At 51.6% G+C, this 15,913-nt stretch overlaps 1 long non-coding RNA gene across 3 annotated transcripts; it reads right to left on the bottom strand.

Annotated features, from left to right (window-relative positions):
- Positions 1 to 2,760: 2,760 nt before the first annotated feature.
- LOC147599582 (uncharacterized) lies at positions 2,761 to 10,763 on the bottom strand. Of its 3 annotated transcripts, none has more exons than XR_015259596.1 (3): positions 10,454 to 10,763; positions 10,251 to 10,352; positions 2,761 to 2,996 (listed from the first exon to the last, which is right to left on the bottom strand). It is a non-coding gene; the product is annotated as an uncharacterized LOC147599582 (long non-coding RNA). The 3 variants fall into 3 exon arrangements; XR_015259598.1 differs by lacking the exon at positions 2,761 to 2,996 and adding an exon at positions 7,945 to 8,758 and having other exon boundaries at positions 10,247 to 10,352; XR_015259597.1 differs by lacking the exon at positions 2,761 to 2,996 and adding an exon at positions 7,945 to 8,773.
- Positions 10,764 to 15,913: the final 5,150 nt, after the last annotated feature.

The following is a 15,913-nucleotide window of genomic DNA, read 5'->3' as shown; positions in this document are numbered from 1 at the left end:
CTACAGCACCACAGACATCGGGGCTCCGGACTTTCCCTGACCAACAGGGCTTCGACGATTACCACCAGCTGCACCTGTGCGCCCACTGAAAAAAAAGCCCGAAAAATCACGAACATCGGACGATTACTCCCACACCGAAAGTGCCAGCAACTCAAGCTCTTGCTGCTCCTCACCGCCCATTCCCAGCGCATCTACAGCACCACAGATATCGGGGTTCTGGGCTTTCACTGACGAACAAGGCTTCGACGATTACCACCAGCTGAACCTGGCTGCCCACTGAAAAAAAATCCCCAGAAATCACAAACGTCCGACGATTGCTCCCACACCGAAAGTGCCAGCCTGTCAAGCTCTTGATGCTCCTCACCGGACATTGGCAGCGCATCTACAGCACCATAGACATCGGGTCTCTGGGCTTTCCCTGACCAACAGGGCTTCGACATTTACCACCAGCTGCACCTGGGCACCCACTGAAAAAAAACCCCGGGAAATCACAAACGTCGGACGATTGCTCCCACACCCAAAGTGTCAGCCAGTCAAGCTCTTGCTGCTCCTCACCGCCCATTCCCAGCGCATCTACAGCACCACAGACATCGGGGCTCCGGGCTTTCCCTGACGAACACAGCTCTCTCTCTCCCTCTCGCCCACACTCTCTCTCCCCCTCACACTCTCTCTCTCGCTCTCTCACACACACTCTCTCTCGCTCTCTCTCACACACACACCCTCTCGCGCGCTCTCTGTCTCTCTCTCGCGCTCTCCCTGTCTCTCTCTCGCGCTCTCCCTCCCTCTCCCCCCCGCCCTCTTTCTCTCGCACACACTCTCGCACACACTCTCGCACACACTCTCGCACACACTCTCGCACACACTCTCTCTCACACTCTCTCTCACACTCTCTCTCCCACACACTCTCTCCCCCTCCCTCGCTCTCTCTCCCTCTCCCCCCCCCACTCTCTCTCCCCCCCTCACTCTCTCACGCCCGCTCTCCCTCTCTCCCCCGCTCTCCCTCTCTCTCCCCCTCTCGCCCTCACTCGCTCTCTCTCACTCCCCCCTCTCACTCCCCCCCTCTCTCTCACTCCCTCTCTCTCACTCCCTCTCTCTCACCCCCCCCCTCTCTCTCCCTCTCTCTCTCACCCCCCCTCCCTCTCTCTCTCACTCCCCCCCCCTCTCACTCCCCCCCTCTCTCTCACTCCCCCCCCTCTCACTCCCCCCTCTCCCCCTCTCGCGCTCTCTCCCCCTCTCCCTCCCCCTCCCCCTCTCCCCCCCTCACTCTCTCACTCTCTCCCTCACTCCCTCTCGCGCGCGCCCCCTCTCACACACTCTCACCCCCTCTCACACTCTCTCTCCCCCTCACACTCTCTCTCCCCCTCTCTCTCCCCCACACCCTCTCTCTCCCCCACACCCTCTCTCTCCCCCACACCCTCTCTCTCCCCCACACCCTCTCTCTCCCCCACACCCTCTCTCTCCCCCACACCCTCTCTCTCCCCCACACCCTCTCTCTCCCCCACACCCTCTCTCTCCCCCACACCCTCTCTCTCCCCCACACCCCCTCTCTCCCCCACACCCCCTCTCTCCCCCACACCCCCTCTCTCACACTCTCTCTCTCTCTCTCACACTCCCTCTCTCTCTCTCACACTCTCTCTCCCTCTCTCACACTCTCTCTCCCTCTCTCACACTCTCACACTCTCTCTCCCCCTCACACACTCTCTCTCCCCCTCACACACTCTCTCTCTCTCTCACACACCCTCTCTCTCTCTCACACACTCTCTCTCTCCCTCACACACTCTCTCTCTCCCTCACACACTCTCTCTCTCTCTCACACACTCTCTCTCTCTCTCACACACTCTCTCTCTCCCTCACACACTCTCTCTCTCCCTCACACACTCTCTCTCTCCCTCACACACTCTCTCTCTCCCTCACACACTCTCTCTCTCCCTCACACACTCTCTCTCTCCCTCACACACTCTCTCTCTCCCTCACACACTCTCTCTCTCCCTCACACACTCTCTCTCTCCCTCACACACTCTCTCTCTCCCTCACACACTCTCTCTCTCCCTCACACACTCTCTCTCTCCCTCACACACTCTCTCTCTCCCTCACACACTCTCTCTCTCTCTCACACACTCTCTCTCTCTCTCACACACTCTCTCTCTCTCTCACACACTCTCTCTCTCTCTCACACACTCTCTCTCTCTCTCACACACACTCTCTCTCTCTCACACACACCCTCTCTCTCTCACACACACTCTCTCTCTCTCACACACACTCTCTCTCTCTCACACACACTCTCTCTCTCTCACACACACTCTCTCTGGTGCATGTTGCCAGTCTGGCCTGCCGCCGGCTACGAAGAGGAATTCTTCCTCACCTGGAGAGGGATGCTCCCTCTGGGCTGCAGCAGGAGGCCGATACCAGTCAGACGGCATTTGTTTTTTTCTTCCTTACCTTTCACCAGCCTCTCCAGCTTCCCGCTGCAGCAGCTCCTGTCCACAGCCAGTAAGTCCTCCCATGGCTCGCACTGGCCCCTCCACGGCCACCCGGGGCAGGGCAGCACCAGCCCCTCCAGCAGCACCCACCCCTTTACAGGGAGGGGCCGTCTCCACCACCCTCACTGCCCGCACCTGGGGCTCCTCCAGCCCCAGCCCACAGCTGGAGCCCGGCAGGAACTGGGGGCCATCGCCTGACCCCCACACTGCATCACCTCCTCCCCTGGGCTCGTCACCTCCCATGGCCCCGGGCAAAGGGAGCAGAAACGCAGCCATGAAGTCAAAGGAGACAGCGAGTGTTTATTCAGTCACGCACATAAGTCCGAGCAGTGAGTCTGCTCTGGAGCTTGCAGCCTCCGATCCCCTCTCCGTGTCCCTGGAACGACTGCCAAGTCATTCCAGGAGCCACGCTCGTTGGTTCGGCAGGGAACGTACGGTGGGTCGGCTGTGTCCTGGAGCGCCGGGCTGCCGGGCAGACTTGGAGGCTGCTAAAAACAAAGAGCAGGGCACGGAACACTACAAGAGAAGAGAAGAGAGGCAGCTCGCAAGACAGAGGGGCGTAGCGAGAAAGCACGAGGCAGGAAACAGGATAGCGAGAGAAGGATGGGGACAGAGAAGGACAGGGAGCCTGACAGAGGTGGGCAAAGAAGCAGCGGAGAGAGAGGAAGAGAGGCAGCAGAAAGAGGGAGAGGGAGCGGGACAGAGACCAGCAAAGAAGGATGGGGAGCAGGATGGAGATGCAGGAAAAACCTGAGCTGGGCAGTACGACAGGGAGGTAAAGACAACTAGGTGCAGGAAGCGAGACCGAGAGAGATGGAGAAAGCTAAAGCCATAACAAGAACAGGGCAGAGAGGGAGGAATGAAACAACAGTGAAACAACAGGGACAGGACGCCAGGACATCAAAGGTTGGACAGAAGAGGTGACAGCAAGGGGACAACACAAAACAAACCATACAGCTGCATGCTTAGAGGGCAGACAGGGAAAAATTAAGAAATAGGGACAAGGAGCCTGAAAAAAAGAGAGAGCTGGAAAAAAAAAAACAACACAGTGTAGCAATGCATACAGAAAGAACAGGGGCAGAATGGAAAATCAGGTGCATCGGGGAGCCAGAGACGGCAAGCTGGATAAAGGAGAAAAGCGACAGGCTAGAGGGCACAGAGGGAGGAAATGGAAAACCAGAGACTGGGAGCTGGACAGAGAGAGAGGCAGAAATTAAATGGGCAAGTGCGACAGGCCACAGGGCAGAGAGGGAGCAATGGATAAATACGGACAGAGGACCAGGCAGAACACAATGTGAAATAATAGGAACACGACTGGCATACAGGGAAGAGGGAAGAATTAAAAAACGGGGACTGAGAAGCTAGACAGAATGACATGGAGAAACAAAAAAATAACAGTGATGGCTTACAAGACAGATAGGGAGCCGCAGGCAGAGAGAGATGGAGGGGAAACAATCAAATAGCGTGCAGCTGCAAGACAGAGAATGTAGAATTTAAACTGAGCATTATAACCAGGTGGGCTAGCTTTGTGGGTTTAGCCCACAGTACCCATCGCTGTGCAGAAATTACAGAAGTAAATACCTCTGCTCTGTGCATAAGCCTGGCGTACTGCGCACTGGGTAAACAAACCCAGATTTGGGACAGCAAGAGGGATAGGGAGCAGGACAGAATGGGAAAGGAAAAAATGCTGGGAGGCTGAACAAAGGCAAAGAGAAACAAAGACAGAAAGCAGGGCACGGGAATGAAAGCAAAATAAAAAAGCAATGGCCTGCAGGACCGAGACGGAGAAATTAGAAAACAACCATGGGGAGCAGCACAGAATGACAGAGAGAGAATAAAGGAACAGAGAGCAGGACAGCTCTGGAGGAAAAATCAACTGTGATAGGCAGTGGGAGAGAGATACCAAAAAAGAAAAAAAAATAGCGAGGGAAAGAGAAAGGAAAGAAGAGACACCCAGCTGTACAGGGGAGCACAGTTAGAAAAGACAGGAGAGCAAATGGGACAGAGAAAGAAACAAACAGACAATAAAGTGGGAGGAAGCAGAGGAAAAGGACAAAAAGAGGAAAATAAATAGGAATAGGAGTGAGATCGGGACAAAATAGGAGGGGGGAAAACACTGACCAAGGAAAAGAGACAGAAAGAGGAACAAGGGAGAAGGCAGAGAAAAAAAAATGGCAGCAGCCAGATGGAGATGGGGGTGGGAAAAAAACCTTGGATAGACAGCCGGACAGAGAAGAACATGAATATGAGCAAGGATCGGAACAAAGGGATATAGCAAGAAACGACAAGACAGGGAGCAAGACAGACTGACAGACAGGAAAAAAAAAACATTGAAAGAGAGAGAGCATGCACTTGTGAGAGCCACAGGGGTTGGAGAGATAAAGATAAATCTTGAAAGAGCTACAAAGGCACATCAACTTAATAAAAAGGGCCAGGGAACAGCATGAAGGCCCAGAGACAGCAAGGGATGAACAGGATGGAGTGAGAGGGAGAATGGAAGAAAAAACGCAACACCAAGCAAGACAAAGGATAAAGCAAGAAAGGGAAGAAACGAGAGAGACCGGAAGGCAGGGACTCAGAGTAGCACGTACAGGCACAGGGAGGAAACAAATGCCAGAAAACAGACCAGAGAAACTGCAAAGAAAAAAAGAGAGAAGGATGCAGAAGGGCACAAAGGGAAATAAAAGGGAAAAACAGTGATGGGCTGCAGGACAGAGCCAGAGGGTGGAAAAAAGGAAGGAGAGAGGGGAGAACAAGAACCCAGATAGAAAAAGAAAGGGTGCTGTACAAGAAGAGAGAGAAGGGGAAAGAGAAAGACTGAGAAAAACAAAAAAATGGAAAAAGATGAGAGATACAGGGAAGCCATGAAAAATCACAGCAGCATGAGAAAGAAAAAGGGAAAGAGAGGCAGCTGGGGAAGGGCCAAGGAGGCCCTGAGATGGAGAGGAGGGGAGAAGGGGCCCCGAGGGCCCGGGACTCACCGCAGCTCTCGGCGCTCCAGGGAGGGTTTGCCAGTTCAGACCCTTCTTTCTCTGCTCTTCCCTTCCTCTTCTGTCACTCCAGTGGCTTGTCTGTCCCAAACCTAAGAAAAGAGGGGGATGCGTTACAGCTCTTAGGAGACAAAGCTCCCTAGAAACGTAGCCTCGCTCACCCAGTACTTGACCGTGCCCCCTTTTTAAATTATGTGTACAGACCCTGCTGCGGCCTTCAAAACGGGATCTTCCTCACCCAGAGAGGCAGGCTGTCTCTTGCACGCAGCACAGGCAGCTGCCGGTCAGATGGCCTTCAGTTATGTCTTCCGGAATACCGATCCACAGTGACAGGTGGCTGCCTTCGTCCGACCGGACTGCGCACCAGCTTGCAGCTTTGCCACCCCCTTGCCCTTGAGAGAGTGGCTACCTGGAGCGGCTCCACAACCACTGCTGCCCAAAACAGCAGAGAAAAAGGCACTAAAAAGCAACAACAAAGAACAAACTGTCAAGACACTAGGAATGACATGACATGAGATGAGACATGACACGACATGAGAGCCTAAAGCATCAGCCAGGCAGGGCTTGCAGCTGACCTTGTGCTGCAGTTTAACCGCAGCCAGCAACTAGGCAGCACACAATTGCTCGCTCACTGCCCCGACCCTGTGGGATGGGGAGAGACTCAGAAAGGTCAAAGGGACAATTCTTGTGACTTGAGATAAAAACAGTTTAATATTAAGGAAAAGAAAAACAACCACCACTGGTAAGGAAAAGCAGAACAAAAAAAAAAATACAGCAAAAGAAAACCCAAGACATGCAACTGATACAAATGAACACACTTGTAAGTTTCAAATGAAAACATTTAGAGTGTTTTCATTTTAGAATGGAAGCAATCTGCATTAAAATTGGGGATGGGGAGCACTGGGCAAGTTGGGGAACACAGGCAGCGCCCCAAAGATCCTGAGATGGAGGGGTTATGGGGAGGCAGCGCCAAAAAGGGGGGCGTCAAACAGGGCTGGAGCAGTGGGAATGGGGGACACAAAACCAGAGTGCAGGGCACGCACAGGGGGAAAAAAAAAACCTCACAAAGGGAGGAAAACTTCGCACAGGGGGGTGTTTTACTGAAAAGCATTTGGAAGTGATACAGGGAATTAACTGTCTGCTAAATACTGCTTGATTTAGAAGACTGACTGTCTGCATACTGCTTGATTTAGGAGACTAACTGTCTGCTAGACAATGCCTAACAATCCTCTTTGCCTTGAAACTCACTTAAGCTTATCAGGGACCGGTACTTGTCAAGAAACTGGTATTCAGTCAAGGACTAATATGTCAAGCAAAGGACATGATAACAGGAGTCGTTCAGAAACTGCTGAAATCCCCAAGTGAAAGGAGAGCATGGGTGAATGACTGAAGTTCATCTAGAGGAAGATCAGACCCCTGAAGAAGTAAACGACCGCCAGAGACAGATCTGAAATGCTAACACAAGTGTTTTTTTAATAACCCCGCCTCGCTTATGCATATGTATTGTGCAATCCTAGGAATGTGTATACCTGCACCGGATAAAAATGTGCTGTCAGTGTGCGTGCTTTTGGAGAAGCAATCCCCCACGCACCCGGTGCCAAATAAACATGCCTGCTTTATAACTCTCTCCGAGTTGTAGAGTTTGATCCACGCGTCAGGAGGGCTGAGAAACACAGAGCGGGACAGTGGGGATGGATACGAGGGAGAGACGGACACGCAAGGACAAGGGGTACGTGTGGGAAGAAAGGTGCATAAGGATGACCTATAGCAGGGAGTCCACGCAGGACAATCCACAGCACGTAACTCACCCGGCATAACCTGCACGAGATGACCCACACCGGACAATGGACCCACACTGCGTAATCCCCAGCGAGAACCCCTCCGTCTCCCACTGGGTCACACCAACTATCCCCAAATTGAGTGGCTTTTTTTTTTTTCCTTGTCCAGAATACACAAATTACTTTTCCATGACCAGACTATGCTCCAGACCACACCTCATTTGATTTTTCCTGTGTCTGAATATTTAGTTAAAAGACTACAGAAGGAAAATCACCACATTCTTAACATTCACTTTAAAATCCATGCGGCAAGTCGCTTAGGAAAAATGCAGTCACGCATCATAGACGTACCTTGTACTCGCAGACCGCTGCGGCTCCTTTCCATCCATCTCGTACTTTCATGGCCAAGGAAAGGGCGACCACGGTGAAACGCTGGCAGCAGACATTCAGCAGAGAGAGGGAAAAACCCCTTAGTTTGAAGCTAGGCAGGAATCTAACTCTTCCTTTTGGGGCGAGGTTTCTCAGGACTAAAACCATGTGAAGGACAGAGTATTTTGCAGCACCTTTGGTACAGCTGTTGATACCGGCCTTTAAAGCTTTTGCATTTTTCAGACACCCGGGCCTTTTTTTGACTCATTGGCAGCTTTAGTTTCACTCGAACCGCTGTCCTACATACAGGCAGGGGACAGACACAGATGCCTACATACATTTCCTCAACCCTAAGTACAGCCGAGATCTCCTCACCCTCTACGTGCCAAGTTGAATATTTGTTTGTTAAGGAGCACAGCAACACTTCTGTCCTCGTGAACTGCCTCCGAGCAGAGGAGGGCTCTGGGATTTCCTGGACGCCAGTGCTCCCGCTTTCACTGTCAACTCCGCACGGCCACCCACCGGAAAAAAGGCCTCAAAATAACGAACGTCAGACGATTGCTGCCACACCAAAAGTGCCAGCACTGAAAGCTCATGCTGCTCCTCGCCGGCCCTTGCCAGCGCCTCTACAGGCCCACAAACATTAGCCAGCCTAGAGACTGCATAAAAGGCAGACCGCCCCAGGCTGCAACACTCTTGCCCAGCGTACACTGACCAGTAACATCTCCCCCTTCACCTTCCCGAGAGAGACTGTTCCCAGGGAGCCGTCTTCCTCACATCAATTTCCTGCACCCTCCCTGCAGTTTTCAACCTTGTTCCCTCCTCAGCTGTGGTCCCTCAACTTAGCTCTCAAATGGCCAGAAATCAGATTCCATCCTCAAAACAACAACCCCACGCTAACTAAGATGGCGCTGTGCTCGCCCAGCTCCTCATCACCATCTGCAAAAAAAAAACCACCCCAAAAATAAAACCTACCAAACAGCACTGCCCTTCAACATCACACCACTTACCACCAGTCTCTTCTGTGGCACTCTCCTCCTCAAAAGCGCCGCAGTGCTCTGCTCACCGGCTCCACTCATTGCCAAGAAGTCCGACGCCGCAACTGCCGCTCGTGGTGCTTCAGATGCTGAGAGACACAAAGCTCAACTTACTTTTTCTGGGGTGTAGGTAGAAAAAAATAGGTGTCATACCAAGCTAACTAGGAAAGTATGTCATTACATGCAATAACATTATCAAAAACTGCCGGCTCTCTTGCCAGCTAACCTACCCCGCACGCGCCGGAGCACCGCTCCAGGGAAAGCAGGGCATCACACGGATACCGTCAAGCCAAGCCTTTAATTTAATGCTGCGCAACACAGGGTTAAATACCCGTACACCCGCTACGCATGCGAACGCACCCGCCCTCTGCGCCCATGAATCTATCCATGCCCGCCATGCACCTGCCCCTGCACCCATGGACTTATCCGTGCCCACCACGTACGTGGACGCACCTGCCCCCTGCGCCCATGGACCTATCCGCGCCTAGCGCGTGAATCACTGCAGACTGCCCGTCCTGCATACATGCAGCCCTGCTAATGTTACCCCACAAAACACTACCTGCTTTAGCTTCCTACAAGAAAAAAAAAAGCTCCAGGGTTACGCTTCATTTCTAGCAAGACCATGCATGCTATCTAACTTCTACCACAGCTACGTTCTGGACAGGGCTGAATGACAAATGTAGCAGAACGTGGTGGCTCGCACACGTGGCCGACAGAGGCACGGAGCTCCTGGCACTGCGTCCTGGTGTCTGCTCTGTCAGGGAGGGCTCAGATGGACCAGCCACTCCTTGCTGGAGGCACCTGCCTGTGATTCACTCCTCAGTCCCCTCCAGCAGCCATGCCCAGGCGGCCCCCTTTACAGCTGGAGGCCCCTCATACAGCAGGGCCAGGGCCAGGGCCAGGCCCACCCTCAGCCTCACTGGACCCATCTGGGGCTGCCCCACCTCCAGCCCCAGCTGGAGCCCATCAGGAGCAGGGGCCCTTGCCAAAGCCCCACAGCACATCACCCCCTTCCCTGTGCCTGTCCTCAGCCATCAGCTCTGCTCTGCACCCAAGGGCTGCAAACACATCCAGGGGCACAGAGGAGGTCACAGACAGTGAGATACAGAACAGAAAAAAAAAAACAGTGACAGTACGCAAGACAAAGAGAGAGAGAAAGAAAGATATGAAAGGGAAGAGAGATATAGGAAGGCAGAGGCACAGGGCAGGCATGCAGAGGCGCAAAGAAAAGCAGGCCAGAAAACAGGCTGGAGAAATTAGTTGGGGGGAGAATACGGATGCAGATCAGGACAAAGAGATGGAAAAGGCAAAAACAGCAATGGGCTGCAGGACAGACAGAGAACAAAAAAAGGAAGGAGAGGGAGCAGAACAAAAGTGCAGGGATACAAAACAAAAGGAAGCGGTAGAACAAGAGATTTAAAGGGAGAGAGAAAGGGGGAAGAGCATACAAGAACAGACAGAAGAGGAGAGGCAGAAGGAAACAATAACAACAACAACAAATCACAGCAGCTTGGGAAAGGTAGGGGTCACGGGAGCGGCAGGGAAGGACAGGGACGCACAAGAGAGGAGGCAGAGCCCCAGGGGCCAGGGACTCACCACAGCTCTCACTCCCGGCACTGCTGGGAGAATCTGACAGGTCAGATGCTGCTTTCTGCTTCTCTCCTCTTCTGTAACTCCGACCACTTGGCTGTCCTCCACCTAAGAGAATACGTGGGTGTCCTACAGCTCTTAGACAAAAAGCTTCCTAGACACGTAGCCACCCACGCTCGCTCGCTCGCTCGCGCGCTATGTGGCCGTACCGTGCTTCAGGTTCCACATACAGACTGTGCAGTGCGCACTGGCGGTCTGGCCTGCTGAAGAGTACAAAGAGGGATCCTTCCTCACCCGGAGAGGCAGGCTAGGCTCTCTCTGGCCTGCAGCGGGAGGCAGCTGCTGGCTGGCTGGCCTTTGGTTTCTTCTTCTTTACCTTTCTGTGGCCTCTCCAGCTTCAGCTGCAGCAGCTCCTCTCCACAGGCAGTAAGCGCTCCATCCGTTCATTTTCGCTCCCGCACCGCCAGGAGAGCGCGGCCGGGCAGAGACAGCCCACACAAGCCTGAGGCGAGTGCAGTCAACAGCGTTCCCAGGGGAGGAACGGACAGCCACGGCCTCTGGGAGAGGGAAAGAAGAAGCAGCGACCGTTATTACCGCACGCGGCCCCTGGCCGGAGCGCCTGCTGCCGCAGGGGATTCTCCAGATACACTGAGGTCCCCCCTCGCAGCCTTCAGGGCAGGCCGTGGCCCGGTGCTACGGGACAGGCTTCAGGGGACGCGCCGGAGCGGCGGGCAGCTGCACGGGGCCGGGGGAGGCTCGGGGGGAGCTCTGGCGAGCTGGGGAGGTGCCCGGCGTCTCCGCCCGGGAGGGGGGGCCCCCTCCTGCCCCTCTTCCCTTCTCTCTGCTCTCGGGTCACTCCCCGGGGCTGCCCTCGCCCGGCTCGGCTCCGAGCGGGCGGCTTGAGGCTCCCCGGGCGGGCAGGAGACAGCGCTGCAGCCACGAAAGGGGCTCGCTCACCTCACGGGTGCCCTCGGTACTCACCCGTCACCGCCGCCGGGACCCGCCGGCCGCACACCGCCATGCTGCTCCCGGCCGCATGCGCATGCGCGAAGAAGGCTGACATCTGCGCATGCGCGAGAGTGGCCCTGCATGCGCGCATGCGCAGTCCGAAGACAGTGCCTGCCAGGAGAAGGGCAGGGCACTGCGCATGCGCGACTCCCGAGCTGCAGTTCCCGCTTTCCGTCACCAGGTGGCAGCAGCCCCCTACCGCTCCGGTCCTGGGTGTTCAGCCGGACGAGCCACGGCCGGTTCCTCCCTCCCGTTCGCGCCGTCCGCAGCCGGTCACCCCTTCCCGGGGCACGGCTGCCCCTTCCCCCCGCGCAGCCTGGGCAGTGACATTTGTGGCCTCTGTACCAAAAAGCGTCCCCGTGGGAGGGGGAGAGAATGAGAAGGGTGAAAGTGAGGAAACTCGTGGGTTGAGATGAAAACAGTTTAACAATTAAGAAGAAACAAACCACCACCAATACCCCTTGTGAGGAAAGGAGAGAACAATAAATGCCCAGAAAGAGAAGTGATAAAACTGAAAACAATTGCAAATTATCAATTAAAACAACTGAGATGGAGTGAGGTGCAGGGAAGCAGGTGGGAGGTTTCAGTTTGGGGGTGGTGGGGGGCAGGCATCACCCCAGGGTCTGCAGGCAGAGGGGTTACGGGGGGCAGGGTCAAATACGGGGAGGCAGAGCAGGGGTGGAGGGGGGAGTGAGGGCACAAGACAGGAGGGCAAGGGGTACGGGGGGGACCAGTCACAGGGGAACATTTCAGTGGAAAGCATTTGGGAGGGTGCAGAGACACAGAGGGGGCAGGAGGGACGGACACGAGGTGGGGATGGTTGGGGATGGACGAGGGGGGTGTGGGTAGAAAGGTGCATGGGGGGACATGTGTGGGGATGACCTACACCGGGGGTCCGCTTGGAATAATCCACAGCGGACACAGCTCACCTGGGATGACCCGCAACCGATAATCCACTCCAGGTAACTGACTCAGACCGGGTAATCCACACAGGGTAATCCCCAGGACTGTCCCTCCATCTGCCAGCCTTTCACCCCACATTGTCCCCAAATTAAGGTGGTGTTTTTCTTTTTTGCTTTCCCATAATATTAAAATCTGGGGTTTCGGCATTTTGCCAAAATATTCAATTTGGGGTTTTTTTGGCACTATTCCACAACATAAAAATTGGCAATTTTTGCTTTTGGTTTTGTGCACGAAAGTGGGGGGGATGGGAGGGGGTGCTTTCCAGCTGCACAAATCCAGGCTGATCTGGCTTTCCTGGGAGCCTCAAATTAGGATATTTTTTTCCCCCTCAAACTGATGTTAATTGGGTTCCCCCCGCATTGCAGACCCAGATTCAGAGTTTTGGGGTATGTTTGTGCTGCATTGGCAGCTCCTACTCTGCGTGCACGGCCCTGCAGGTGAAAATCCCCTTCTTGGGGCATTGGCCCCAAATCGAGACAGGAAAAGGAGAAGGGGCAGCTTTTGAAAGCATTTTTCTCTCTTCAATAGAGATGGGAGGGAGCAAGTTTTAAAATCTTCTCTGCAAATAGGGTTTCTTTCCATTTTAAAAACCTTACATAGCACAGACACTCACACGTGTATCTATTTACACACGTTTCATACATATTATCTATTTACACTTTATATATAATATCCATTTAGACTTGTATATTTACACTTCCATACATTTACACTTATGCATCTATTTAGGCTAGTATCTATTTAGACTTCTGTATCGTAGCACTCCAATACCTTTTTAGACCTCTCTATTTAGACTTCGATGGCTACTTACAATGATACCTATTTAGACTTTGTTTTCTGTTGACACGTACGCATCATCTCTACTTAGATGGCAGGTAATATCTGCTTACACTTTCTATGACAGACACAGTAAGCGCAGATCGCTCGCCCTGTAGGTGCCACATCTCTCGCTCAGGCTCTGCTCCACAACCCTCCCCCTCCACCCCTGTGCCGTGGCGGACAGGCTCCCCAGGCCACCAACTGCCCCTGGCCCCTGTTGGCCCCAGGCTCTCCTCAGCAGCCAGCCCTTGTTGCTGCACCGCGGGGCACTCGCTGGAGACAGAGTTGGGAGCCTCCGGACGTAGGGCTGGGCCCTCACCCTCAGTACGCTGAATGACTGGCAGGTGAACCTGGGCTGGGGGGATCTACCGAGCACCATGAGACGCTGACAACCAGACACCTGAAAAACAAAAATCCCAAATTGTATTTCAGCAGGTTAAAAAAAAAAAAAAATAGCACAGAAGAAAGTAGAGGAATTCAGTCAGAACAAGGGATAGGACAGCAGTTGAGCTAAAGGAGGATTCAAGGAGGATTCTACGTAAACAGGTCAGCTCAAAATACAACACATCTTTAAAAGCTAGAGCGATTTGAATGCTTAAAATCAGTATTAAGAATAATTGAGATTATTTTGAACACATTCATAGCATAACAGTAACAACTCTTGCTGGTGCTGGAAAATATCTCCCCCTTCTTTACATCACCGCTGCAGAGCCTCACCCCTGCCAGGCTGCAGGACTGGGTGTACCCGCAGCAGCATCCACGCTCAGGGATCCGCCACAGCAGCCCTTGCCCTGCTGCTGCACATCTGGTTTGCTTGGTCAATAAAGCCGCAAGTAAAGCGTAAAACTCTAAAGAGTAAAATGAAAAATAAATAACATATCTCATTAATTCACTTTATGCTAAAAAGATGTTTTTATGTTTACATAAATCCAATTTAAATGCTTGTACTAGAAAAGTATGTGATGTTCCTTTTGCATTAATTTAATTCACAGAGCTGTGAACTGATACAATTAAGTTATCTGTCTCTGAAATACACAGCTGCTACTTGACTAGGAGTTTTTTTGTGTGTTGCGTAATTAGGAGGGGCATTTGGCCGGCTGCACGGCTCAGAAGAGTTGCTGCTGAACTGCCAGGGAAACTCGCAATTGAAAGTGAGACGGAACTGAAGTATTGCAGAGCGCTCCATCAAAAGATTGGGAAAAGAACCCTGTGACATTCAGTTGCCTCTTTTTAAACACACAGAACAAATACCTAACTGCTTAAGTACACCTAATAAATTGTATGCTACAGCTACTTGGCAGTTACAGTTTAAACAATGCAAGTCCATTTGTAAACTACACAATTTTAACTTTTTTTTCAAGTTTTATTTACGAAAGAAAAATGAGTGAGAGAAGAGATTCCTCATATGGTTTTACTTTCAAAATAAAAGAAAAAAAACCAAACAAACCAAATCCCCAGTTCTGCAATCCATAAGGCTACCAAAAAGGACTGGCAGATTCGCTAATGCCTTTGGCTGTACCGAAGCACGCAGAGGAACACGTTTTTACGCTATTTCAACTGCTGCAACCAAGAACTCAAAGACCTGCGCTGCCATCAACTTTTGGAAGACCGTGCTGGGCTTGGGTGTTTGGAAGGAAATTGACTTCAGTTTTCTCTTTTTTCAAGAGAGAGTGAAAAATCTTGTTGCTGATGACTTCTACTGTCAAGTACATCATCTCTGAAGATCCACTCTGATAGGAAGTTCATAAAATGTAACTTCTTTGAATGAGAAAGATTTCCATTCTGGAAGATCTCTTTCCAACTGAAGTCAAAAGTTACACACTGCAGGTTAAGGAAAAAGGGCATCATTGAAGCAGCAACTCACCAAAACCACATCAGGACTGACTCTTGTCACTAGCGACAAGGCTGCTATCATTTTTTGGGAAGCCTGGGAAAACAAATGGAAGCAACGCTGATTTGTCCTGGTTTGTCCACATCTCTTCTTCGACCCTGATTGCTTTTAGTACAGATGCTAGCATCTCAGTAAGGTTTGAGTACTACAACAAAGATTTTTTTAAAAGTTATGGACTGAAATAGCATAAAGCTTTTATCATGAAAACAAAATCTGTTTCTTCTGAACTCTATGAACAGTTTCTTTCCTCTTCTACTACAAAGTTATTTTCACAGTATCATTTAATAGTAAGCGCACAGAAACAGAAGATCACGCTTTCAGGAAGAGAAAATAAACAGAGGGAAGTAAGTTTTGCATAGGCACAACAGGCTCCAGGAAAGACGTTATTTTATTTTTAGTACTTGTGTTAAAATAGTTCATAGAAAAACTACAGGAGAGTTGGTACATTAAGAATGTTAACTTCAAAGTCCACACTACAGGTACCTTCGGAAAAACGCTGACACACCTTGTAGATGTACCTTGTACTTGCAGACCACTATAGATCCTCTCCATCCATCTTGTACTTTCAGGGCAGAAGAAAGAGTGACCAGAGTGAAATGGTGGCAGTCAACATTCAGCTGAGAAGGGGAGAAAAAAAAAAAAAAAAAAAAAAAAAAACCACCCAAAAAAACCCCCCCAAAACTTTAGCATAAAGCTGAGCAAGAATCTAAAGCTTCCTTTTTGGGGGAAGGTTTGTGAAGACTACAACTGAGTGGAGGAAAAAGTATTTTGCATCACCTTTGGTACAATTGTTGATACCAGCCCCTAGAGCTTTTGCATTTTTTAGAGAACTGTGCCTTTTTTTGACTCCTTGGCAGCTTTAGTATCACTAGAACCACTTTCCTAGATACATGCAGGTGACAGACACAGATACCTACACACATCTTCTCAAGCCCACATTTAGCCAAGATTTCCTCCCCCTATACAACCCAAGTTGACTATTTTTGTA

Source organism: Chlamydotis macqueenii, chromosome 10 (assembly GCF_036417535.1).
Source record: "Chlamydotis macqueenii isolate bChlMac1 chromosome 10, bChlMac1.mat, whole genome shotgun sequence".
Classification (NCBI taxonomy): domain Eukaryota; kingdom Metazoa; phylum Chordata; class Aves; order Otidiformes; family Otididae; genus Chlamydotis; species Chlamydotis macqueenii.
This window is presented reverse-complemented; position numbering and strand designations above follow the sequence as displayed.